Source organism: Ambystoma mexicanum, chromosome 6q (genome assembly GCF_040938575.1).
Source record: "Ambystoma mexicanum isolate Mex_15411 chromosome 6q, UKY_AmexF1_1, whole genome shotgun sequence".
NCBI lineage: Eukaryota > Metazoa > Chordata > Amphibia > Caudata > Ambystomatidae > Ambystoma > Ambystoma mexicanum.
In genome coordinates this window covers 753,168,909-753,194,626 of record NC_090937.1, presented here as the reverse complement: position 1 = coordinate 753,194,626, position 25,718 = coordinate 753,168,909, and positions in this window count along the sequence as shown.

The following is a 25,718-nucleotide window of genomic DNA, read 5'->3' as shown; positions in this document are numbered from 1 at the left end:
CTACTAAAAGTACATACAGCATCATACATAGTAATGGGTCATCTGAAAATGGGAGGTCACACACAGTCCTCCGAGGTCTCACAATTCCAAAAAAGGGCTTACCCTACATCTGAGGACATCCGATTCTCTATCTTTCAATAATTCTTCAGTCCACTATACTTCAGAGTGTCACATGACTCTACACAGAATAATAGACACCAATGTCAACTGGAGCTCATCTCTGATCCAAATAGTCCACCAACAACACAATTAACACAATCCCTTACCTTTGACTAGAGTAATTTTCTTCTTTCATCACTCCCCCAATTATTGAAGATAACTTAGAGTAGCGTTAAATTGCCTCCACGTTGTTCAAATATCACTGGTGCGATCTGCACAAGGCTCTACAGGGGAAAGCACACAACCAAGGGTAGCAAGTACCACCCCCAGGTGCCAAATTAGTATCTCTCTAATACCCAAGAAAAACAAGAGAAACAACGACAGACAACTGTTCCTATTAGTCAGCTCACACGTCACCCACCTTTACTGAAACAAAACACTCCATATGGGCGCCGGCACACATTCGCCAAGTAAGTCGTATTAGTGCTACCCGCGTTGTCTCTTAATATGGGCACACTTCCTTGTACGCGAGCGCCATACTCACTGACGTCATCACGTAACGTACAACATGATGACGTCACGCGTCGTAGTAACCCCGTAACGTATCAATGCCTCAATGCGAACAAAAAAGCTAGAGCGCTGCATACTCCTTTAGTTTATAATCGCAAAACAGCATGTTGCAATTACCAGGCGCCGACTTACTATCATATTACGACACAATTAACTAGAGTGCTGTATCACGTCGCTCTGGTTTTGCACTTGCACCCAATAACAATTTAGCCATCTCAAGCAATGACACCACTCAAGCATCAGCCCGGTCACTAGATGAAGGGCGATGAAATTGATCACACAGTACTTTTTCCAAACCAACACAAAAACCACAATACTGAGCCCTACAGCTAACAAGCGTGACACAAAACATATATATTTGTTGGCCTCAAATGCCAAATGTGGTAATGTTCTTTTTAGCTGTGACTACAACAGGTAAAAAGAAGAAGTGCACAAAACTGTGTGATCGAACACAAAGCAAAAAACCAATAGTTATTTATTTAACCTTATGTAATTCAATGTTTTCATTTAATCCTGTCAAGTGACTATTGGTAAGGAAGATAAGTTTTTTGCTCCAAATTAATTAATTTCTTTTTGATTTCTTCTTGTGATTTTCCTTTAACCTTTTTTAGAATGCACCATTCAAAATCTGTGAATAAATGGCCTTTCTCTACAAAATGTTTAACCAAAGGTGCCTTGTCAGTGTGATTTTTTAAACAGCTTTTATGCTCAATCTGATGTGAAAGGAATGGAAAAGATCCACTTGAAGCTCAAGACTACTGTTCGGCCCCTGAAGAATGTCCAGTGACTTGGAACATAAAGGACAGAAACTTATATAAGTCGGGCTATTGGAACATGGTGGGGAATAAGATGAATTAAGTTGCCACCAGTGTTTGGGGAAATAAGTGATTCATGACTTTTTTTACTGTTGAGAGTTGGAATCATTTTAGAACAGAGAATTTTTCTGTATTTTGTTTAATGTTTTAATATGTTTATGTGATATGTGTTGTTTTTGAACAATGAACTTATTAAAATTGATTTTTATATTATAGTGGGTGAAATCTATGTTTACTAGATGTAATCCACATTGGTTGTAAAAGAAGTTGTGTTGAAATCTTATCTAGAGGAAATATTTTGAATACCACAACTAAAGAGAATTTTGTGTATCCTTCCTTTGGTTATATATATGATTGATATCCTCACCAAGGAGGAGGGAGCATCACCCAGTGTGAGGTAACCCCTGATTGAGAGTAATCAAAACCCTCACAGACGGATAGCAGCAACTTCAGCAGCTCCGGCAGGTTCAGAGCCACCAGGCACAAGCAGATCACCAGGTCTTTCAACAGGCCTTCTAAATCCAGTCTGCTACCCAGGAAAAGAATCAGGAGACATTAAAACAAATCACAGACGCCATGGTAGCGTCCCAGAGGTCCCCGGTAGTCCCAACTTCAGTGCTCCAGAAATATCTACCCGTGGAAAGACCCCAGGTTTTTCTTCACCAATTTAGAGAGGGTCACCTGGAATGACCAATGGCTGGTTGACCACTGGGGCCCTTACATAGCCACCTCTAACAGGGGCCATGCAGCGAGCCTACCAGGCCACCAACCCCTCCGGGGATACCACCTGCGCCGAGATCAAAAGAACCATCCTGGAACGCCTTGGCATGGATGATGAGGCCTACCAGCTCGGGTTGAGCGACATGAAATTGTGGGCCGGGGAAGCCCTCAGACAGCCATATTACTGGATACAGGACTTGACAGATAAATGGTTGAAACCTAGTGGCAGCACTGTGGTTGAAATAATGGAGAAGATGCGTTTGGAACAGTTCATTGAAGCATTACCTGGATCCGTGCAAGGTTAGGCTAGGCAACATCATCGGCCGTACTGGCCAAAGCCATTGATATTGCCTCAGCCTACCAAAAGGCTGGCTCCTCCAAACCGGTGAACCAGGGTGGCCCAGCGCCGGAATATCCCAAGGTAGGAGGGTTCCAAGCCCTTTCTGCTGAAACCAAGCCTGCTCTTCTTGAGGGAAGAAGTCCTCCGTGGCCTAGTGCCCCCAAGTAACCCCAATGTTTTAACTGTGGCAAATGGGGACCCATCGCCTGCTTCTGTCCCTGAAAACCCAAGGCTGAATCTATGGAGGCCGGAGTGCTACAAATCCGAGAATATCGAAGATGAAGGGGCCCTTACATGGTAGATGTGCTGATTGATGGAAGACCGAGTCACGGACACCTCAACAGCAGCAGCCAGCAAACTGCCATTCGGCAACAAGTAAGTGGGGTGAAGGAAAATGCTGCTTCATTAATCTCGATTAAGTGTGTGCCATGGGATGTTAAGTCTTATCCCTATAAGGTAGTGAATGTAAAGGTAAACAACTCTAGTTCCAACCTGCGAGTTGCCGTAATGCCTTCTGTACCGTACGCATTTGGCAACTGTGACAAGGACTTGGAGTGGTTAGACGAAGTGAGAGATATCCAAAATGAGACAGCCTACAAGGTACTGGCAAGAGGTAGAGACGATAAAAAGAGAATAGGCTATGACCAAAGCCATGGGTTGTCTCATGGACTGGTTAAGTGATGGGGAGCAAGAAACTTTCAAAGGCGAGACTATTAAAGACCCCACTTTACAGATAGCGCAGGAACAAGGCCTCTCTGAATGATCTCCAGGGTCTACTACACGATGGTTGAAGAAAAAGAAAGGATTGTTCTACAGAGTGACAGTCAACAAAGAATCGGAGCAGTTGCTGGTACCAGGGTTGTTCTGGGAGGTCATCCTCAAGTTGGCATATGATGGTACCTCAGGGGGACATATGGGTGCTGAGAAAAGACAGGAGAAGACCCTGAAAAGATTCATTAGCCAGGGATACTTTGTCAGATAAGTCAGTATTACCAGCAGTGCCCTACCTGCCAGCAAACCAGCCCATTTATACCCCCAATGGCTCCCATGCAGAAGATACCTCTAATAAAAGAACCATTCTTGCGTATTGGTATGGGCATTGTAGGACCGATGGAAATGACTCGCCATGGCTAACGATAACTCCTGGTAGTAGTCGACTATGCAACACGCTACCCAGAAGCCTTCCCTATGTGGGGAACCAGCACAACCCAGGTATGCAACCACCTAGTTCCATTCTTTGCCAGGGTGGGCATACCCAGTGAAATTGTTACTGACCAGGGAAGGAACTTCATTTCGACAGTCATGAAATCTGTATGTCAACAGCTGAGGATCAAACAGATCAGAACATCAGTCTACCATCCCCAGACCGACGGATTGGTAGAACAATATAATAAAACAATAAAGCAGATGTTGAAGAAAGTCACAACTCCAACAGGTGCAAACTGGGATCGCATACTACCTTGGGTTCTCATGGTGTCGTGAGACACGCCGCAGTCGTCCACTGGATTTTCCCCATTAGAGTTATTGTTCTGTTGGGACAAACTCCCAGGTAGGTTTGAGGGCTACTAGGAGTTCGCAGACTCCAAACTCATGGAATGCCCAACACCTTCACTTTCCAAAAGGAACACAGGCCAAGACAGAGAGCACGTTGAACTGCGGTTTATTACAACCAAAACCAACAGGGATCGGTACAAGGAAAGAAGATCATTCCATGGATGTCTCAGTGTATCCTGTCTCAAGGCTAGTTTTGAGGGCACATTTCGTCACACTGACATCATGACCTGGGTCCTTCTCCGGCAAACGTATCATCGTCTGGGATTGGGCATTGAGTGGTGGTCCACCTATATTGGACCCTATACATGTTAGTTCACTAGCTCTTGCATGACAGGTGGCTGGCCTGGCCCATCCCTGATTATCTAATTCTACACAATGTTGCAGTGTGAGGTTCTTACCTTTGTTTATTTCCCATTGCTACCCACCCCAAGGGTTCTGAACTGTGATTGACTAGAACTGCGGCCCCCAGGATTGGGATCTAAAATGGTTCTCAGCTCGAGGTGTACCTTTCTAAGGTAATAAGTATAACTATGTGCCTGCATTGTAACTTGTGTGCACCAACATAGTCTACAAGAAGGCTGTTCATATCATGCAACTCTTGTCTTCTTGCTGTAACAACTTTGTTGCAAGCTTTTGTCTAGTGGCATGAGATCGCTTCTCTTCCCAGCAACGGTTTCGATTAATCATTCAGGCATGATGAGTCACATGCTCCTTCTGGGCTCGGATTTACTCTGAATATTAGATAATTATTTGTTTTACTGCAGCTGGTATTACTGTCATTCAGGGAATGGAATGTCACTCGTATCTCTGGCCTTGGCAGTGAGCGTCCTTTCACCACGTTTGCTCTCCTGTGCTGCCTGAATTCATCTCAGGTCAGCTCTCTGCCAGGGGGTGTGGCCTGCTGTGACTTCCTAAGCATATCAGGGCTTCTGTATGTTTATACAATTCTATATTCTCAAAATGTTATTCAGACTGGATTGTCAGGTCGCATGGGTGCTCCTGCAGTTCCATAAGGTTAATTTGCATACAAGCATCTGCAAGCATTCAGTAAGAGTCTCTTACTTCTTGCGGTTTCTGCGTTGCTGCGGTTAAGCTAGTGACAAAATAATAAAGCAATGACAGTATGTACATGTTTCTGTCCTCTAACTTTAGCGCTCCGCATCCGTGTTCTTCATGTGCTTGAGTGTGTGTGTATGTTTTATTGAGCGTATGGCAAGTGTCTTTCTTGTCTAATGCTGCTAATTCATGGTGTCTCTAACAACATCAGTAACGTGGCCTCTTGGCGCTTCAGTCAAAACTGTCAATTGAAGTCTCCTTAAGCATCGCCTGAGGGTATTTATCCACTCTGGGTAGGGTCTGTATCGCCTCTGGTCTTTAAGGTTGGCTGAGTGGGTACCTCTCGTGTGTACTTGTCAATGACTGGAGCACTGGAGATTGGTGCAAAATAGTATGGACGGTCAAGATATCTTTGGTTCCTTTTCCTCATCATATACTTCATTGGTGGGGGAGGAGGGGGTGATTTTGCCCATCCCTCTTCAGTCCCCCTCTCTGGTCGACTTGTTGACCACATCCTTATATGGCTGTCCTCCTGCTCTGGGCTGCCATATATTCGTTATTCCTCTGAGATGTCCGTAGTAGTTTATGTGGTCATCGAATGACCAGTGCATGTAACAGCATACTCCTTTGGGGTTGCACCAACCCCACTTCCCTTCATAGAACTTCGGATCATGGGGGTTGTCCAGCTTTATCACTCCTGCTGGAAATAATTCACACTGCGAAATCCTCCTCTCTCAACTTGTCATGTAACGATCTCATCTTTTGTTCCTCCTATCTGCATTTTGATTGCCTCTTCTGCTGTCTTCTTTCACCATGCAATGCCTATTTTAATTCCACATGCTGAGGCTGTTCCTAATATAAGTGCTCCAGCTAGTATCTTCAGTCCTTCTGACAGCCATATGTATGCTAGCCAGCTCTTGTCTTTCCCTGTCCCTCGTGCTTCATCTTCCATCTTCGCATGCCTTTGTATAAATTGTGCAACTGTGTCTGAGAGAGTTCAATTATCTTCATCGTTAGCTGGCTTGAATGTGCAACATGAACTCCCGATCTTTGCGCAAACTCCTCCTTCCATAGCTGTGAGGATATCCAGAATGTATCTATTCTGGAGCACAACAATCGTATTGCTCTGAGTTCCTCCTTTATGGCATCGAACTCATTCACTGTTGAGTTAATTGTTACCATCAGGTCCCAACGAGTGATCTGTAACCACTTGGCATTTGTGTGTTTGTAGTCCTGGTGTTAGTGATGTGAAGAACATCTGGGTTCTGCTAAATAGTCTGTGTTCTGCTGGTATTCCATCCAATGCCGTTTCTGACTTTGCTGAGAAGTAATTCCCCCCTCTCTTCACTCTGCTCAATCCGCTTTGCTTCTCCACCTTCTCTGTCTGTGCAGTTGGTGCTATCTTGACTGACCACTTCTTTTGCCTGTTATTGTCCATCTTTGGGAAGTCGTTGAGCTTCACATCTTTTCTGGGTACCAGCAACGATGGAATGGTGATGTGCACCAGGAAGCAAAATCCTCCCCATTCAGGTGGCAGCTTCTGATAGGCTTTTGATCCACATGCTCAATAGTGGTCCATCAGCACTGATGTTCCTGCTCTTATGGCTGGAAGTTGTTCTACTGTCTTACACCCATTGTTCTCACCAACTTTTACATCACCAGTGTTCTGATAGCAGAACGATGGTATCTTCAGAGGAATTATTGGCATTGGTCCAGCCATGTTCTCCACCCATGTCAGCAGATTAGATATTGTATACCATTCTTTCAGACACTTGTAATTTTCTTCCTGCACATTGGTTACTGCTGATTGTGGCAGTGTTAGTGCTTTGCATCCCATCACTCCATCTTTCCAGCCAGCATTTGTGTATATTCACCCGTATACTAATATCTGTGGTCTTTCCCAGCATGCAGGCTCTCCTTCTATGTCCTTTACTCTTGTCCAAGGACATGGCAAATCCTTCAATTTTATAGTTTTCGTCTTTCCTTTCTCAGGGCCGTCAGTTATGTACTGCAGTCCTTCATGCAGCTGCCAGTAGTCGTTCATCATGTCTAGTGTCTTTATGTAATTATCTTCGTACGGGAACGTTGCTTTAGACATCCATTTCAATGTTGCTGTCTTCCCTTGAAATCTTCGTTGCGTTTTCACCATCGCGAGATACATCAAGCACTATTCTCTTTCTGCAGGTATTTCTGTTGCAATTAATGTTTGAGAAGCACTCAGGGCATAATGGATTAAAGAGCAGACATAACAGCTCTCCCTGGTGGTTTCCCTACTTACTTTGGACATATGCCTATAACACATGTCATTTGTAACCCATGCTGTGTCTGTGAGATACATGTCAACTCCCTTCATGTCTATATCAACACTGCGCTTACCTCTCCTTACCTTATCAGCAGTGTCTTCTCGTTCACCTGACATGGTCGTCTTTCCTGCTAGGATCGGCTTATGTTAGTAGAGGACACAGCGGTCATACTCATAGCAGTATAAAGCGACCAGAACACAATTGCCAATACGCCACTGGGAATCAGTAAACACACCATGATAATAATATTTTTAATTGTCTTTTTCATGACCACTTATGCTGCTCGATCCTTGCAGCTGATGAGAAGATAACATTGCACAACTGAAAATCGTGAAAAAAGCAGTTATTGGTTTAGTATTTGTCAGTACCCTCAAGCTCTGTGAACTAGATAATCGCTTATTGTGAAAGCAAAGACATCCTCCCAAACCTGTCTTACTGAGGGGTCTCTTAATGTAGGCAGCACCAGGAATGCACTATGTTCAAGTTGTGGATATGCTTGGGCCAGATATTCTATAAACACAAGGAAATATACTGTAGGGTATCGAGCTCGGAATCTTCTGGGTCTCCTTATATAGTGCACAAACAGGTTGGAAAATGCTTCAGGGTGATCAATGGGAGGTAACATCAGGAGGATAATCCATACACCCTTACTACATTCACGTAGACCTGCGTGAGTGGAAAGAAAAATAACAAACACACAGTATTTACCACATTCACGTAGCCCTGTTTGTGCAGAGAGAAAAGTAATAAACAGGCAGTGTATTTAGCTTTCTAATTAGACAAGTATGCCAGTTGCAACTTCTGCTACTTCAGATCATTGAACCATTAGGTGGCCTGGCTTCGGCTTCCCTAACTCTGTAAGATCTGTTTGCTCTTGTCGTTCGTTGAGATCTTGAACGTTGGCCCTATCGGTTGCTGTACTTTCATTGCCAGGTGAGCCCACTGCTTTGTAGGTCTTGATGACCTGGATATGGTTCCAAACAGTACTTCCTGCGAGCTTTCCAGCTCGATGTGCTACGGCCTCAACTATGTGTGGGCCTGTAAATCGGGGCGTGTTCCAGCGCCTTAGGAAATTGCAGAGGAGCACTGTGTCCCCCACCTTTACTGAGTGTTTTTGTACTTGTTCTGGCTCTGTATCAGTACAGTCAATCTCATCATTGTCTTCAGACCTGTCCTGGGTCTGGTGTATCTGGCGAGAGATAAAGGAAGCGCTAGAGAACAAGCAAGTAATATATGCATACATTTCTTGACCTAACACATCTGCACTGCTCTCACTATATTTTAATGCCCTTGTGAGAGGAGCCAGGGGGAGATGCATGCACCATCCTGTCACCACCTCGTGAGTGTTAAATGGAGGTCGGACCCTGGCTTTTTGCGCAGCTCAAATAATGCCAAAGGCAAGCAGTGGAGCCAGTTTTTGTTGGTGCTCTGCTGAATGTTAGTAATGCACTCCTTCAGGAGTCCATTCAGCTTTTCACACAGCTCATTTGCTTGTGGGTGGTATGCACAGGTGAATTTGTGCTTGATGCATAGCAAGGCTGTGATGTGTTGGAACAGTTCATTGGCAAAGTGAGGGCTGTTGTCTGACCGCAGGACCTCACACACACCCCATGTTGGGAAAACTTCCCAGACTAAAAACTTTGCTGCTCTGAGTGCATCGGCGTGGGAACATGGCCCGCCTCTATCCACCTTGAAAAATGGACAGACCACCACTATCATGTACCAGTACCCCTGACAGACTTGTATCATGTTGATGTAGTCTATGTGGAGGTGTAGAAATGGCCCTACAAGTCTTTGTATGGCTCCTCTCTCAACTCTCAAGGTATGACTGGCAGTGAACTGCTGGCAAGGTAAGCATCCACTAACGAATTCAACTACATGTTCATTCATGTTTGGGCAAAACCAGGTTTCTCCAATGCATATAGCAATGATCTCCTTCCTTCTGTGTGCTGGGTAATGCAATTGTGCTGGTGCTGTTTTCAACAATGCTAGTGGCATGGCCACCATCCCTGTATTGTTCTGTCACCATAAGGCATCAGTTGGAGACACTGAGAATCCTCTCTTTACCCATAGCTTTTTTTTTCCTGTGGTGCAGCTCCCTGCAATTCCATGATGTGTGTCTCGGGTAGAGCATTGTACCCTTCCCCCATCACCATGTTTCTCATCCCTCCCTGGGCTTTTGGTCTCTCTTCTAGCTCCCATAATTGCCCAAAGTATGCTGCACACTTTGTCTCATAATCTTCTGCTTTGTTGCATCTTAAAATCGGGTCATCCCCTTTGGTGTGGGCCTGGCATTTCACTAGTGCCACCTCCTGTGGATATGCAACCACATCAATCAGCTTGCTCAAGAGTAGTGCATGCTGCACTGGGGGTGCCATCTGCTCTCCTGAGCGATCATACCAGCCCTGTATGTACTGTTGATGTGAAATAGGCGCTGTCAGAATATCTTGTCACATTATTCCCTACACTGTGTTCTAGTGCCAGTATGAGGGCCACTAGTTCTGCTGCTTGTGCTGAAGAATGGGAAAGTGTCACTTTTATGACAGGTATGGGTTATTTTGTATCTTCAACCCTGACATGATGGGACTAATGTTGGGTTCCCTGAGTAATTCGGCTGCAGGGACCTGTATGCATGCACTTTGGTGTGCACAGTTCCCTGCTGCCGAATTTTGGTCATTTGCATGGCAGAGTGCATACGTGCCGGGCAAAAGGCAGCGTACAAACATGTATATTGCCTTTTGCCATGCACTATTGCATTCCACATGCAAATGAAGTAAACGCTGCCTGCTGTGCACGCATGGCAGGCAGCATTTATAATGGATACATAAAACCAGTAGACCCCATGGTGATCACCTGCATTTACACTCACATGAAAAGGCATGCAGGTGCAAATGCTAGGAGTATTTGTTCCTCCCTCTGCTACGCCATACTATTTGAGGAAAATGGGGCACACCGTTAATTGAAAGCATGATAGTCCTATGCAGAACTTTTACACTTTCAATTAACTTTGCACTGGGCTGAAAAGACAATGGAGTCATTACGAGGTTGCCGGTAAACTTCGGCTTACGTTTCTGCCTCCCGATATCCTGGTATTAAAGGGATAGCACAGGTGGCAGAGTAGCTGTAAGTTCCCATTCCCATGGAATCCGACTGTTTTTAACGGTGCCGGTGCTTTAATGAATGATCTGCAGGTAGGAGTCTTAACTACCAGCAGGTCAGACCTGCCAGTAGTTCACTACCCCTACCAGCAGACCCGGAGTATGCCGTTGTTAGCGGCACCTTTTTCTGGACTGGCATGCTCGTAATGACCCCAATATGACTGAATTTTCAGGTAAAGGACCACCATATTTCAAACTAAGCATTTTCAATTCATTACAAAATAATTAATTGAGGCAATCCAAATCCTGAAATACTCATCCTGGTGGCTGTAAACAGGTGTCGCCAATGAAGATATGTCATCCAACCCGAAGTACTGGCACCACCGCATCAGGTCTGATTCCCACCTAATAAGACACCAAGTGAGACAGCTGAAGATTTGAGTGCAGAAGGTCGTCTTTGCTGAAATCCGCTGTATCACATTCCAGATCTGTATCTTTTTTACTGTTTCAGTTCAGAGGAAGAGAGAAGCTGAGTACAGTGGGTTAGGCATGTTGTGTTTTTAAATGAAAATAAAAAAAGCTAAATATCCATTAGGTTTCGTGTATATATATGTGAAACACACATTCAGAATCATAAATAAATATATGAACTACTAGCATCCCATGTACAAAAAGGCTCAGACACTCGCCAGGACAGTGCATATAAAACATCCTAATGTAATAAGCACATCTATCAGAGCCATGGCAAGGGGGCTCTCCAACTGCTTTAAAAGCCCCAGGCCTTCCACCCGATAAACAGGCTTCATCAAGCATTATCATGATAACATCTCTACACTGTAGTTACTGAAAGAGACAGGAAAACTCTAAACTCTGTACCAGAGTATTATTGTAATATGAAAACCTGAAAAAATTGTCCAGAGAGCGAATTTATTTGGCAAAATGGTGTATCAAATTTTATTTGACATGATACAAAAAATCAAAGAAGTCAGTTAATCACATGCTATTACACACTTCATTATTTTATAACATGACAGGACAGCAAGGATGTACATAAAATTGCCTAAAAAAGTCAACCGCAATATACATTCACAGTGCAACAATCAGACCATACTCAACAGTCAGTGTCATTCAACCATACAACAAATACTAACATACCAAAATTCATTAACAATAGGAAGAGGGATATACAAATTCTCCCCACAACCAATCTGATTATTTTTGCATTTTTAAAGTCAGCAATAGAACTCATTAGATAAAACAATCTATCACAAAGGTGGATCTCAGAGAAAATGAAGATCGCATCCCTTTGAGATTCAACTCGACCGTTTCAAGACAAGAGCATGACTGCATAAAGAGCATGACTGCATAAATGTGTGGCAGTGGCCTGCCCAAAAACCTAATTCTAATATCATGAATGCCATAAAAGCCTACACCACGTGCGGCCTGTACAGTTAAGAGAAACTTAAAAAGTAAGATTAAAAATACACACAGTGGACGTCTATAAAACCCAATAAAGATGTCCCGTTCCGCAGAGTTAAGGGCCAGAGCAAGGAGTTAGTGAAACTCAAGGCGAACCCTGCTTGGTGATGGCAAATGGGCAACACCGTGGAGAAACTGGAGTTAATGCAAAGAATGAATATAATTTAACAAAAAAGTGTGTCTGGTGCCAGCAGCCCTAAACAATATTGAAACTTCACAGGGGTACACAGGAACTGACCGTGTGTGTGTGAGCTGCCACAGCCATGGTGGAAATAGGGTGGAATAACTGCTGCCAGTTGCCTCAACCAAACCTAGGCAAATGCACAGAACCTGAGTAGAAAAACCAAAGTTAAACGGATGGGGCCAAGGAAATCAACAGATGTATGCCACATGTTATAGAACAGCTCACCTGAATGGTGGTCTGACTACTCTGGGCTGTGCCCTTCAGCGACAAGCGTCAGAAGATGACCACTTGATAAATGGTGGTACGGAACCAGCTGTCCAAATTTATGTAAACTGGTTAACTGAAAGACAGAAGCCGGAACAACACTCGTAAGCTACACCATACTCGTGAGGGCAGAACAGTAAAAGATAAGCTACCCTTAAATCATGAGGCGGGACAACACCCGAGAGAAAAGGGCTGGAGCTCACTCAGCTGGTCAATTATTGAATGGTAAACATGCGTAAAGGGAAAGCTGGTGGCATGCCAAATAAGTGGTAAATATGCTAGGTAGTGACCACATTACGAGCATGGGCGCGCTTCACAGTACCCTGCACGGTGCCCAGAGTGCCCAGCTAACAGTGGTATTGCCGGGTGAATCGGCGTACCAACTTACATATAAGCAGTTCTAAAAAATATATATACACTGGCTCGGCAGGGCCCTGTGGGCCAGGATCGAAAGGGCCAAACGTAAATAAATGCACAGCGCCGGTCTAGCGTCTATGAGCCAGCCCCACCTAACACTATAAGAAATGGCCTAATTCGAAAAAGACTCTCGAAAGCTGCAGTCCATGCGTAAATCAATGGTTCAGCTACTTCGAGTCTCCGTGCTGGAAGGAATACAGACAACACGCTGCACATAAGTATGAGTCTGAGTGGGCAGAAATAGCCCCACAACCTGACGTGCTGTGAATCACTCTTACGGCAGAGCGTTAGAGTGGCAGGATGCTACAGCACGCAACAGTGGAGAGATGGTGGAAGAGAGCCTACGCTTGGAGGAGGGGCCAAACTGCAAGGCCGATCACATGAACCCGGTCACGTGCCTGCTAGTGAAACGGGAGGCCAAGCGGCAGCTACCTAACTAAAATAGATTAAATGAATGAAAAAGGGTAAATCATAACCCAGTGAAACAAATTTATACATAAGTGGAAAGGAAATTTGGAATCAAATGAAGCATACAAAGAATGGGTCCTAAAAAGAAAAATACAGGAAACCAATATTAAAGAAAAGCTAACTAACTTGCATTGAAATCCCATGATTCCAATGTGTTGAGGCCTTTGTGGAGCGTCTTTAAATTGAAAATCCACATTTGTTCTTTGTAGGCCAACTTATTAGACACTAGACACTAACCATTCACCTCATCTATAGGCCCCCCGGCCCTATTGGAACATTTGAAGAGGACATTCATACTCTACTCTCTAACAATCTTAAAACCACATCTCAACTGCTGGTCCTGGGAGATTTCAATCTGGGATTCAACTTTCCATTAGACAAGCATGCCACTGCCATTGCTAATACCTTATCTGAACTAGGCCTAGCCCAAAAAATCCGCAAACCCACCAACACCGAAGGCAAAACCCTTGACTGGGTGGCGGAACATGACTGCACGGCTAATATCACCTCCATTACTCCCTATCCTTGGACAGACCAATTTCTCCTATCCTTCTCACTTCTCACCACCAGACCAATCATGCCAACCACACCCATTGCTCCTCCGTGTCTAACAAGAAACAAAAAAAACATAACAAGGGACAAAGTGATCCCAGCCATCCTTCCTACCCTCAACAAGCTAACAGACAACCTTGACCCTGAAACACTTGTCAAAGAGTATAACAATATTATGCTAACCACTCTAGATACCATCGCACCCCTCAAACTCAGACCGAGCAAACCTAAAGCACATCTGAACAAATGGTTCTTGCCCCAACTCAAAGACCTTATAATGCTAAAAAGGAGCTGTGAAAACACCTGGACACTTCTCCCTTCCACAACCATCAAAACCAAACTCACCGAAATCTCTTCTCAATACAAAAAAGAAATCTTCATTGCCAAACACAATTCCTACAATAAACGCATCTCTAGTGCCAACTCTAGCACTAAAGAACTGTTTTCCATCCTTAAGGAACTTGAATCCCCCATCTGAAACCTGTACCAAGGACAAAACATGGTGCTCTGACATACAAGAGGCCCTCTCTAACAAAGTGACCACCCTTCAAAATAAAATAGCTCTAAAAAAACAATCCCTTAACCTCCTTCCTAACCACAGTACCCCGAATGGCCCCCCAAAGGTAGTAACGGCGAACTCCACCCCCCGATTCAATTTCACCAAAATTTCCACTCTTGTGGCCGAGAAAGATATTCTCTCACTCAAGCCGTCAAACTGCCAGGGAGACCTCTGCCCTCCCCAGCTCATAAAAGACGCTGCAAGAGATCTTGCCCCCTTCATAGCCAAACTTATTAATGCCTCATCCACATCCGGGACAGTCCCATCCAACCTCAAACAATCATGGGTGCTCCCACTACTGAAAAAACAATTGTTAGATCCTCTCATTCCTACCAATTACTGCCCCATCACAACTGTGCCCTTCCTGCTCAAGATCCTTGATAAAGTCGCCTATCTCCAGATACAAAAATATCTGGAATCTCACAAACTACTAGGTGCTCGCCAATCTGGCATCCGCCATCAACACGGAACTGAGACTGCCCTCATTGATTTAAAGGCTCAGGTCGATGAATTGAGAGACAAAGGGAAAACAGCCCGCCTCCTACTTCTCGACCTCTCAGCTACATTCGACTTTGTGGATCACAAGGATCACAAGGTCCTATGTAGATACCTGGACTCAGCTGCCAACTTCTCACGTGAGGCCATACTATGGATTGAGTCCTTTTTAAATGAAAGAACCATGAGGCTCTTCTCACCCTCCACTGCAGATGACCCGATCCCCATCACATGGGGTGTCCCCCAAGGCTCCTGTGTCTCCCCCACTCTATACAACATATTTACTAAGCCCCTCTTTGATGATATGGACCTTCTTGGTATCACCTACACTAATTATGCAGATGATACAGATTCTCCTCCCACTTTCAGGGAATTATCAGGAGGATTTGGGCCTTGGTGAATAGGGTGTATCTCATCATCCAGGAATGGATGGCTACTCATGGTCTATGCCTGAATGATGACAAAACAGAGCTTATTATCCTAGGAACTCACACCAACTTGAAAAAACTAGGACTGGATTACTCATCCTTCATCAATGACGGTAACCTCATCAAGGTGACCAAGGAGGTAAAAACACTCGGTTTTTACCTCGACTCTACCCTTTCTCTAGCCAAACAAGTAAACGCGTTGGCTTCTGCCACGGCCTACACATGTAAGCTAATTAGATCCACCAAACCCTTCCTCTCGGACAACAATTATCTCCTATCTCGTCTAGACTACTACAATGCACTCTACATTGGGGCCAACAAAGCTATTATCCAAAAGATCCAAATCCTTGAAAAACAACGCCCTAAGAGCAGCTCTTGGCGTGGCCACAAGGTCACACATCTCTGCGTTAAGGCATCAAAACAATTGGCTCTCTACCCTTAACAAGATTCAACTAAAAACAGCCTCCCTTACACACAAGGCCCTGAACAATGCTGCCCCCAGCTATCTCACCAACAGATTCCAAAGACGATCCTCCACTAGACCCTCAAGACTTATCAACACCAACTGCATCACCATCCCCAGATTTAGGCTCGTCTAAGTGGGTGGAAAATGCTTCCAAGTCAAAGCTGCCCAATTATGGAACTCCCTACCACACCACATTAGAGAAGACCAATCTTACCCTAATTTCCGACAAAGCTACATCAACTGGCTCAAGTCAAATGACATCTAACCACCCCCTCCACCTATCCCTAGTCTGGATCCTACTCCAGTACCACCTACCTCCACTTCCACCTGTATATATGCTGACATGTATCATACCTATTCGCTGTTACTGGAACCATGTAAGATACTGTAACCAACTTGTATATATTGTATATCTTTCATTGTGTAATCGCCATTAATACTGTTATGCTAAAATGTAACCTGTCAAAAAAGCTTAGCATTTTCTGTAACTGTTGCACCCTGCTACCCCTGGGTCTGGTGCGCATTACAAATGAATAAACTAAACTAAACTAAACTAAACTAAACTAAACTAAACTAAACTAAACTAAACTATTAGCTGTTTGCACTGGCCCACTGGCGAATTTGTTTTTCAATGCAGAACCATGTTAGTGTATCTATATCATGGCCCATCTCAACAAAATGAGACAATAGTGGAGGAGTAAGAGTGTGTGTCCTAATCTTGGAGCTCATTGATGCGTACGTGGACCTCTCTTGAGGTCTTGCTCACATAAAGCAATTGACACGGGCACTTGGTAGCATATACTACGTTCCTACTTTTACAAGTGGTAAAAGTGTGTAGATCCCAGCACCTTCCGTCATTCGTAAACTCTATAATGTTTTGGGAAAATGTACAGTATGAAGTGCAAGAATAATGGCCTTTAACTGGGTTGAGATTAATATATCTAACCGGATTAAGTTGTAAAAGGTAGTCTATTGGCTCGTGTAAGTTTCTGTCCCAAATGTTTGCTTTTTTTGAAAGCAAAAAGTGTTTTTTGTAACTTAAGGCCAGCAGAGTTCAGGATCCTCCAGTTCTTCAAAATGATTCCTTTAATGGTCTCGCTGTATTGGCAGAAGGTGGAGACACACACTATCTGTTCTTAATCTGGATATTTTGGTTTAGCAATGAGCAGGGCATTCCGATTAGTGTAGCGCACTCTTTTCCTCGAGTGTTTAATCAATTTCTTAGGATACCCATGAAGTAAGAGCCTAGCCTGTAGCCTAGCCTGTAAAACATCTGCATATTTGTTGAAATGGATAATACTAGAACAATTGCGGCGTAGCCGTAAAAACATGACGTATGGGAGATTACGCAGCTGGCTTTTCGGGTGTTGGCTCTCAAATTGCAAAGTCTTATTTCTTTCCGTGGGTTTTCTATAGAGTTCTGTTTGTAAAAACCTACCTTCAACATAAATGGATAAGTCAAGGAAAGATACCCAAGAGGTAGAAAATTCAAAAGTGAATTTTATGTTAGGATCCACCTGATTGAGCCAGCCCATAAATCTTACCAATGTATTGGAATCACCTTCCCAAAGCAGGAGGATATCGTCCATACCGACGAAACAACTTAATTTGTTTAACAAAGGGGTTAGTATCACGTTGTTTTCTTCAAACAGAGACATGAAAATGGTCACCAAATTGGGGGCAAAAGTACAGCCCATCGCTGTTCTTTTGGTTTGTAGGAAAAAAGTATCCTTAAACTTTGGCCAACACCAATTCGGCAAATGTGGTCAAAAATTCAGTCAGAACAATATGAGGTAAAGGGCGTCTGTCTAACATAACACGCAGACTTGAAATTGCTTTATCCTGTGGAATATTAGTGTAAAGAGCCTCCATGTCTAAAGAGACCAGGATTTGCTTTGAGGCATCAAAAGGGCAACCTTCAACAAGATTAATCACATCCTTGAAATCCAACAGGAATGTGGGGGTAGCCATTGCTAACAGCTTGATGAGAACATCTATGTATTTAGACAAGGGTTCTAGAATAGAGCTGCAGCCAGAAACAATTGGGCGGCCCGGTGGTCTCAAAATATCTTTGTGAATTTTAGGGATGATATAAAAAAGAGGAATTCTTTCTTCTGAAAAGTTGATAAATTCAAATTCCTTACTAGACAAGAGACCCTCTTGGAGTGCTCTTTCACTAATTGTAAGTATTTGCTTTTTTATTGAAAGAGTGGGGTCACTATTGATATTCTGATAATGGCCGGGAATATTAAGCAATCTGAAAACCTCTTGATCGTAAAGCTCGGCATCCCAAACAACAATACCTCCACCCTTATCAGCTGTCTTGATAACTATAGACGGATCTTGAGAAAGGGATTCTATTGCGTGAAATTCTGCTAATTTGAGATTGGGTCTCATGATATTTCTCTAGTGATCCATACATTTTTCCAATTCCTTTAGGATAATGTTTTCAAAAATAAGAACTTCCGGAGGGAGCTCCACAGAATTAGGCATAAAAGAAGAAGATTTGCCAATCCAGAGTTGTTAGGTTCAATGATATTCTCTTTATTGGAAAAAAATACTTTTAGTCTAATCTTTCTCAAAAACTGTTGGACCTCACTGGTAAGGTGCATCGCACTGGGGGTTTGTGTCAGGACAAACGAGAGTCCTCGTTTTAATATAGCCAATTCAGGTTCAGAAAGCGCTCGTGACAATAAATTGAAAATAGGTAACATCTCATTCACTACCTGTATGACCGGTTGCGTGTTTGAAAGTCCCGATGCCCTTGGCCTTGTGGGGGGGGACATTCTGCATCTGCATATGAGACTGCCTGTATGCACCTCTGCCTTGTTGGAAATTCCTGCGGCCTCTGAGACTGCCCCTTCCTCAAAAAGGGTGATTCCCTGAATTCAAAATAGTTGGATCTTCATTGCCTGAGCTGTTCAGGCATGTAACCCAAAAAGTAATACCTCGCCTCCAACCCATCCCATGCCCATTTGCCATCATCAAGCACGGTTCGCTTGGGTTTCTCTAACTCCTTGCTCTGGCCCTTAACTCTGCGGAATGGGACGACTTTATTGGGTTTTATAGACGCCCACTGTGTGTATTTTTAATTTTACTTTTTAAGTTTCTCTTAACTGTACAGGCCACATGTGGTGTAGGCATTTATGGTGTTAGAATTAGGTTTTTGGGCAGGGCATTGCCGCACATTTATGCAGTCATGCTCTTGTCTTGCAGTTTGCTTATATCCTTCTCCTGATGAAGACGTTGACAATTCTACGCTCTACGTCGAAACCGGTCAAGTTGAATCTCAAAGGGATGCGATCTTCATTTTCTCTTAGATCCACCTTTGCGATAGATTGTTTTATCTAATGAGTTCTATTGCTGACTTTAAAAATACAAAAAGAATCAGATTGGTTGTGGGGAGAATTTGTATATCCCTCTTCCTATTGTTAATGAATTTTGGTATGTTAGTATTTGTTGTATGGTTGAATGACACTGACTGTTGAGTATGGTCTGATTGTTGCACTGTGAATGTATATTGCGGTTGACTTTTTTAGCCAATTTTATGTACATCCTTGCTGTCCTGTCATGTTATAAAATAATGAAGTGTGTAATAGCATGTGATTAACTGACTTCTTTGAATTTTTGTATCATGTCAAATAAAATTTGATACACCATTGTGCCAAACAACATCTCTAAACTGGCATCAAGAAAGGACTCCAATCTTGTCCTGCACCAAAAATGCAGTGACCATTTTGGAACTGTAGATACTTCTTATCCCCAAATAGTGAAGTTATATTATTAACAGTTATTCACTAATCTGTAATGCAGTCATGCATGATCACCCAGAGGGAAATGCAAATATCACATAATATCACACCAATCTGGTGCTTTACATATGTAGTGATACACAAAATTGCAACCTTGCCAATCAGGGCTTTAGATGACAGCATTAGCCGCTGAAAGCCAATAGTGTATTCAAAGTATGTGCTAAAAATGCTGACAGTAGTCTGTTGTAGCACTTCCATTATGCAGTAGTGAGCTACAAGGAATATGCAGGCCTAGTATGAGTGATAGGTCACATTATGCATTGTTGATAGACAGGCAGGGAGAGGGCCCTAGCTCTGTAGCTAATAGGTATTTTTGGAGTGTTTGGAACATTATGGCACCTATATAGCGCTTAGATAGCCAGTCTTAAGCGCTATAAACACTAAGCTATGAGTGCATGCCTTTTAGAGCTTGCAGATGGGGTTAATGCATCCCTGCTTCCCTTAGAATATTCTGCCTCACTAACGGTAGCCCTGCATGGCCCCAAGCTAATCTCCTTTTCTCTGGGAAGGCACTGATAAGACATTCCTGAGCTTTCGTGCAGATGGGCCAGGGAGGGGCTCAGGAGAAGGAGCAGTGCAAATTAACAGAGTTGGTTTTTTCCATGAGCCAGCCTATATTTTGCACAGGGAAAGTTCTGGAACTGTGCGTCACGGACGGGCAGCACGAGATTATAAATATACATGCTCACATGACTCGGGTGGGAGATCGTCCTGTGGACTTGGTTCGAGCAAGATCAAGTGCCTGGAATTTGGAACTCTGACGGCATCCCGACAGCGCTGTCCTCTGAGCGGGGCTTGTTACAGCTAGCTTATGAGGGCCAGGGTCTCCCAGTGCTGATTGAAGGGGCGTAAGACTGTGTTTCTCTATGTTTCTCTATGTTTATCTAAGTTCTATGTTTCTCTATATTTTGCATTTCTCTAAGTTTTATGCTTTGTAATCTTCTCTAACTTGAATACCAAATGTATATGAAATTCACTGTTTAGAATAAATACTAAAACTTATTGAAGGTGTCATTTGTCACTAGCATGAGATCACTGCTCAGCACAATAGAACCTGTATTTTGGGCTGAATTGGGTATTGTTTGCTCTCAAAGGGCTGGCCCCGAGGAAGATTTTGCCCATATCAAGACAACATACCATTTAAATTATTGTTCTGACTCGATCCCAAAGGTAATCGTAATCAGATCGTTAAAACAGTTCAAAGTTCAGAGAGTGCACATTTCACAGCAGCATACTCAATTTTGCACCCAACAGATTTATCATATCATGAATGACATTCACAGATCTCTCCAGAATGTGTTTACCTTTGAGGCCCACTCACGTGCATCCACACATAGACGACACAGGACACCGTTGGCTTGTGTCTTCACCTCTTTATTCCTACCATACAACTGACCTTCCCTCCCCTTGTCCCCTCCCCTTCCTGCCTCCTCCCTCCTTCCCCTTCATGCTGCACTTTGTCACTCTTCAAGGGCTCCTGCACCTTTTCCACTGCAACACCCCTCCCATTACTTATCAGGGAGGTTTGCGGTCTGCATGTGCTCAATTAGACGTGTGGGTCTCCGCGTGATTAGTTGCAGGCGCCGTAAGGGGCGTAAGACTGTGTTTCTCTATGTTTCTCTATGTTTATCTAAGTTCTATGTTTCTCTATATTTTGCATTTCTCTAAGTTTTATGCTTTGTAATCTTCTCTAACTTGAATACCAAATGTATATGAAATTCACTGTTTAGAATAAATACTAAAACTTATTGAAGTTGTCATTTGTCACTAGCATGAGATCACTGCTCAGCACAAAAGAACCTGTATTTTGGGCTGAATTGGGTATTATTTGCTCTCAAAGGGCTGGCCCTGAGGAAGATTTTGCCCATATCAAGACATTTGGTGGCAGCTTTGTGGGATTTGTGCAGAGCAGTGCCTTGCTGTGAAATGACAAATTGTGTGAGAGAACACAGTGTAGAGTGAAGAGCAGGCTGTCGCATTTCCTTGGTGGTCTCACTGCAGCTCTGAGACTTCAAAAGACAGCAGCGTTGTGTCGGCTTGCCTTGGCCGATAGATTGTGTGGTTAAGACTCCCTTCAGTAAATCAGTCGTGACTGACTTATTGCTTGGGAATGGAGCCAGGGAGTACAAGGCGATAAACAAGCGGGAAATGGCTTTGTTTAAAGCGCTCCGATGAATGGTCAAGAAAGATATATGTTCAATTAGGAAAGAATTTTATCATGCGGTTTCCCCAGTTTAAAGTTGTAATTTGAAATGCAAAGTGAGACGGAGTTCTCATTTCTATTCTGTCATGAGGGCAGGGAAATATAGTTGCGAGGATTTGACATGCAAATTGTGAATAGTAATTTAACCATTGACTCAGCCCCAGTGTGCTAGCGAGTGGGGGGCTGTAATGTTCGGAGGCGAAGGTTCGCTTTTTTGATGTATGCTTTTGAAGTGTTGACATTCCTGAAAAAATAACGTGGGGAATGAGCCGTGCTTAGGAGAAAGAGTAACATCTGTGCTGAGAGCCTAAAGGGTTTGTTTTTCTTTTGGCAACTGTAAATTCCATGTGCTAGTGGTGGTACATTCTGTTTAAAGGAAACACACTAAAATGGTTATATTGCATTTTAAGCTGTGCCATGCTTATAATGGGTGAGAGACTCACTTAAAAAAGAAAGTGAGTGAATGTTATTTGGATTTTCGATTTTTGTGTATTGATTTGAAATTGCAGAATCAGTTTGCAATGGTTTGGGGGGAAAAAACAATTTATATTTTTCTAAATTGCCTCTAAATTGCCCCTGGAGTATTTTTGACTGTTCCCACGATATGCCATGGATTTGTACTGTTGCCTTATAACTGATGCATGTTTGGAAATAGTGACCTGTTGACTGTGATACATGGTGAAAAATGTTGTTGACACAATAACAGCCCACAAGCAATATAGAGTGTGGGTTGCTCTTGCAGGGAAACCGTGCAGGGAGCTGCACTAAATATGGCATTTTTTAAATGCACTGAAATAAGTGGTTATATTCTGGCAATGGTACAACAGAATGAAAAATCTGTGTGTGATAAGATAGCACAAAGATTTAGTGGGTTGTGGGTTCTTTTGAAAGATCGCGCATTGCATTGGAGTGAGCTCGTGAAGCCAAACTACAAGGTTACGAGGAAAAAGGAGAGAAAAAAAACGTATGCTTTTAAATGAGACATTAATCAGTTTAAAACAGGCTAAAAGACCCTTTGACATTTTGCTAAATTACATGGAGTAGAATCTGATGAGAAGAAAAAGTGCCTCTTTTGAAAATAAGAGTCTTGCTGTGTGTGCAGAGCTTGTGCCTTGAAGCTGTCTTGGGCGAGGTGCAGGAAGGCAAACAAAAGCAGAATACTGCACTTCTGTTTAATGAAATGGTGGCAGATATGAGAGCTTTTCTGAGTTGCTGGACAAAAGCAGTGCAAGAAAGAGTTAATCTGGATGAACTGTCTGAAACGAGTGCCTTCCATTGAAGCCGCCACAGTTTAAGAGTTATAGAGCAAAGAGATAAGCTTGTTGCGCGAAAAGATAAACATTGACATTCCTGCATTCCATCCCCTGTGAGAGACACCGCAGCGTGAGCAAAAAAAAAAAACTGAGGAGAGGGGGTGCAAAGACAGAAATGCTGATCAGAAGTAAAGAATTTGCCCAGTAACACTGGAAGGAAAACAAAGGCTGCATGCAGGATGGCAGATGGGCACATCACATCTGAACATTTGGGGAACCTGTGCATCTGTGAATGGGCTAAGAAAAGACAGCTGCCCATTCCAACAGACATTGCCATGCAAACCGCATTCCCATGCACCATGTGATGTGATGTGAAGTGAAGCGACATTGCTGTGCAAGCTGCATTCCAGTGCTCCATGTGATGTGAACTGAAGTAAAGCGCTGTGCACTGGAGAAGAAACCTCTAGGCGCTTTGAGAAGAGAAAATACACAGCTGGCAAAATGCAAGCTACATTGCCAGGGCTGGAGTAACTGACAAAGACATTATGGCATTCCAGATGGAAGCAAAACTGACATAAAGCGCTTAGCCGTTTTGCAAGAGACAACATGCAGAGCGGGGCTTTGGAGTACAACATGAACACTGCACATTAGCCATGATCCAGAAGCCTCACGGCTTAGTGCAAGAATGAATGATTTGTTGAAGCAACAAAAGAAACTGACTTAGACTATCGCGCTCAAAGGGGTGGGCCAAGAAATCAGCAAACACCCTTTGAGAAAAAAAATGATAAGTGAAACAACCAGAGGCTTGGAAGACACTAGCTGTATGGAGAAAAATAAACAAAGCTGCTTGTGCAACTGCAGGCGATATTGGACTGAAAGACTTTACCTTTGAAAAATGGAGTGATGCCAGCAGGGCAAACTAAATCAAGATCATGAGACACTGGAAGCAAGTTGGCGCCTGGCATTCGTGATCGCTTTGATGAAAAAGAAAAGCATTGTGCGACCTGGGTACTTATCATATGGCTTTTGTAAAAGCACAGATCAGTCTGAGGTACCATTGACCAACTATGATCGCATTGCACAAATGAGTTTGTGATTAGGCAGTTACACCCCGTATGGTTGAGTGTAAATAAGCCCTCAGAAAACATGCAGAAGGGTGATAAATAATTGCAGTAGCAATGATAAAGTGTGTAGTTACCTGATGAGACTTCTGAAGATGGGGGTGGTGTTCAGGGAAGGGGTGGATAACGCTGATATTGATGAATAATGACATTGTACTTTTAATGGCATCCTAAAATTTCTGTTTGTATTTTGCCTAGGCAAAAAAGCAAGACAATAGCGCGCCATTGACAGAAGTAGATGTATTCAATTTGTGTCTGACACTGATCAGTCAAGCAAACTGTGCTCAGAGAAAGCGAGTCAACTTTAAACGTGTCCTGCACCGCACTCAATGCTGCTAGCATGCATGACCTATGAGGACATTTGTTCTGCAACCTGCGAAAGGTGTCCAACAGAGTAATTACTTTTGCTGAACTGGCATGGTGCAGACTTGGCTAGTTATCAAATATTTGATGCTACACATTCAAATGATTCAGTTGCTGGAAATAACTTAATTGACATGTCTTGCCTTTCTTGTTTAAAGGACTATGGACAATGAGTTGTGGACTGTAAGATCATGCACGACAAACAGCTGTGTGACACAGCACTTGAATGCTAACACATTGAAAAATGGTTTTTAAATGCACTTTTTGAGATGAATCTGAAAAAACGAAATGGTTTTACTCTTCCAACTGAATTGCTTTAACCAGAGATGTTTTGCTTTTTGAAAAAAAAAACTTCTACGTTGCACGTAGGCAGGAAAATGATTTATGAATTGTTGGGGCAGCAGGATTATGCAAGCAGGAGCATAATTTATTTTGAGATAAAATGAGTGCGCACATCAAAGTCACCTGTGCGTAGGTTAAGATCCTTAATTGAAGTAATGCTGCCAAGTGTGTGAGCTCTAATTTGAGATGGTAACCTTTGAAACACTGGATACTTTACAGCCAGCTTAAGGCAGGTAAATGAAACCATGACTGACTTGATGTTTGATTTTATGACACAGTGTGTGACACGGTTTTTGTTAAACCAACCAGTTTCATGTTTTAGTGGGGACAGCTGTCTCCAGCACACTAATGCAAAGAGTCACCTTTTGATTGTAGACATTTGGAATAATTCTTTGGAAAAGCGCTACAAATGAGTATCCACATGGAATTGCTAGCGTACTGGCCTGGCACATTGTCAGACATCTTTTGTCACTGACTCATATGACTGGTGTCTATGAAGTCATAGGCCCAAATGTTTCAGTGAATGGATACAACGATTTGTTTAAATTTGTTTAATGTGATGTTTTTCTGACCAAGAACTGCAGCGAGTGTTCTCGCCAAGATTTTATGGACTATAACTTGACTAAATGCATTTTACACAATGGTGTGATGAAACAGCCACTGCCGGAGGGTAGTATGGTGTTTGTGGCTAAAACTAATATTGTATATGGTAGATATCCCACGTGAAGAAGGGTATTCTCCAAGTCACAATAGGTAG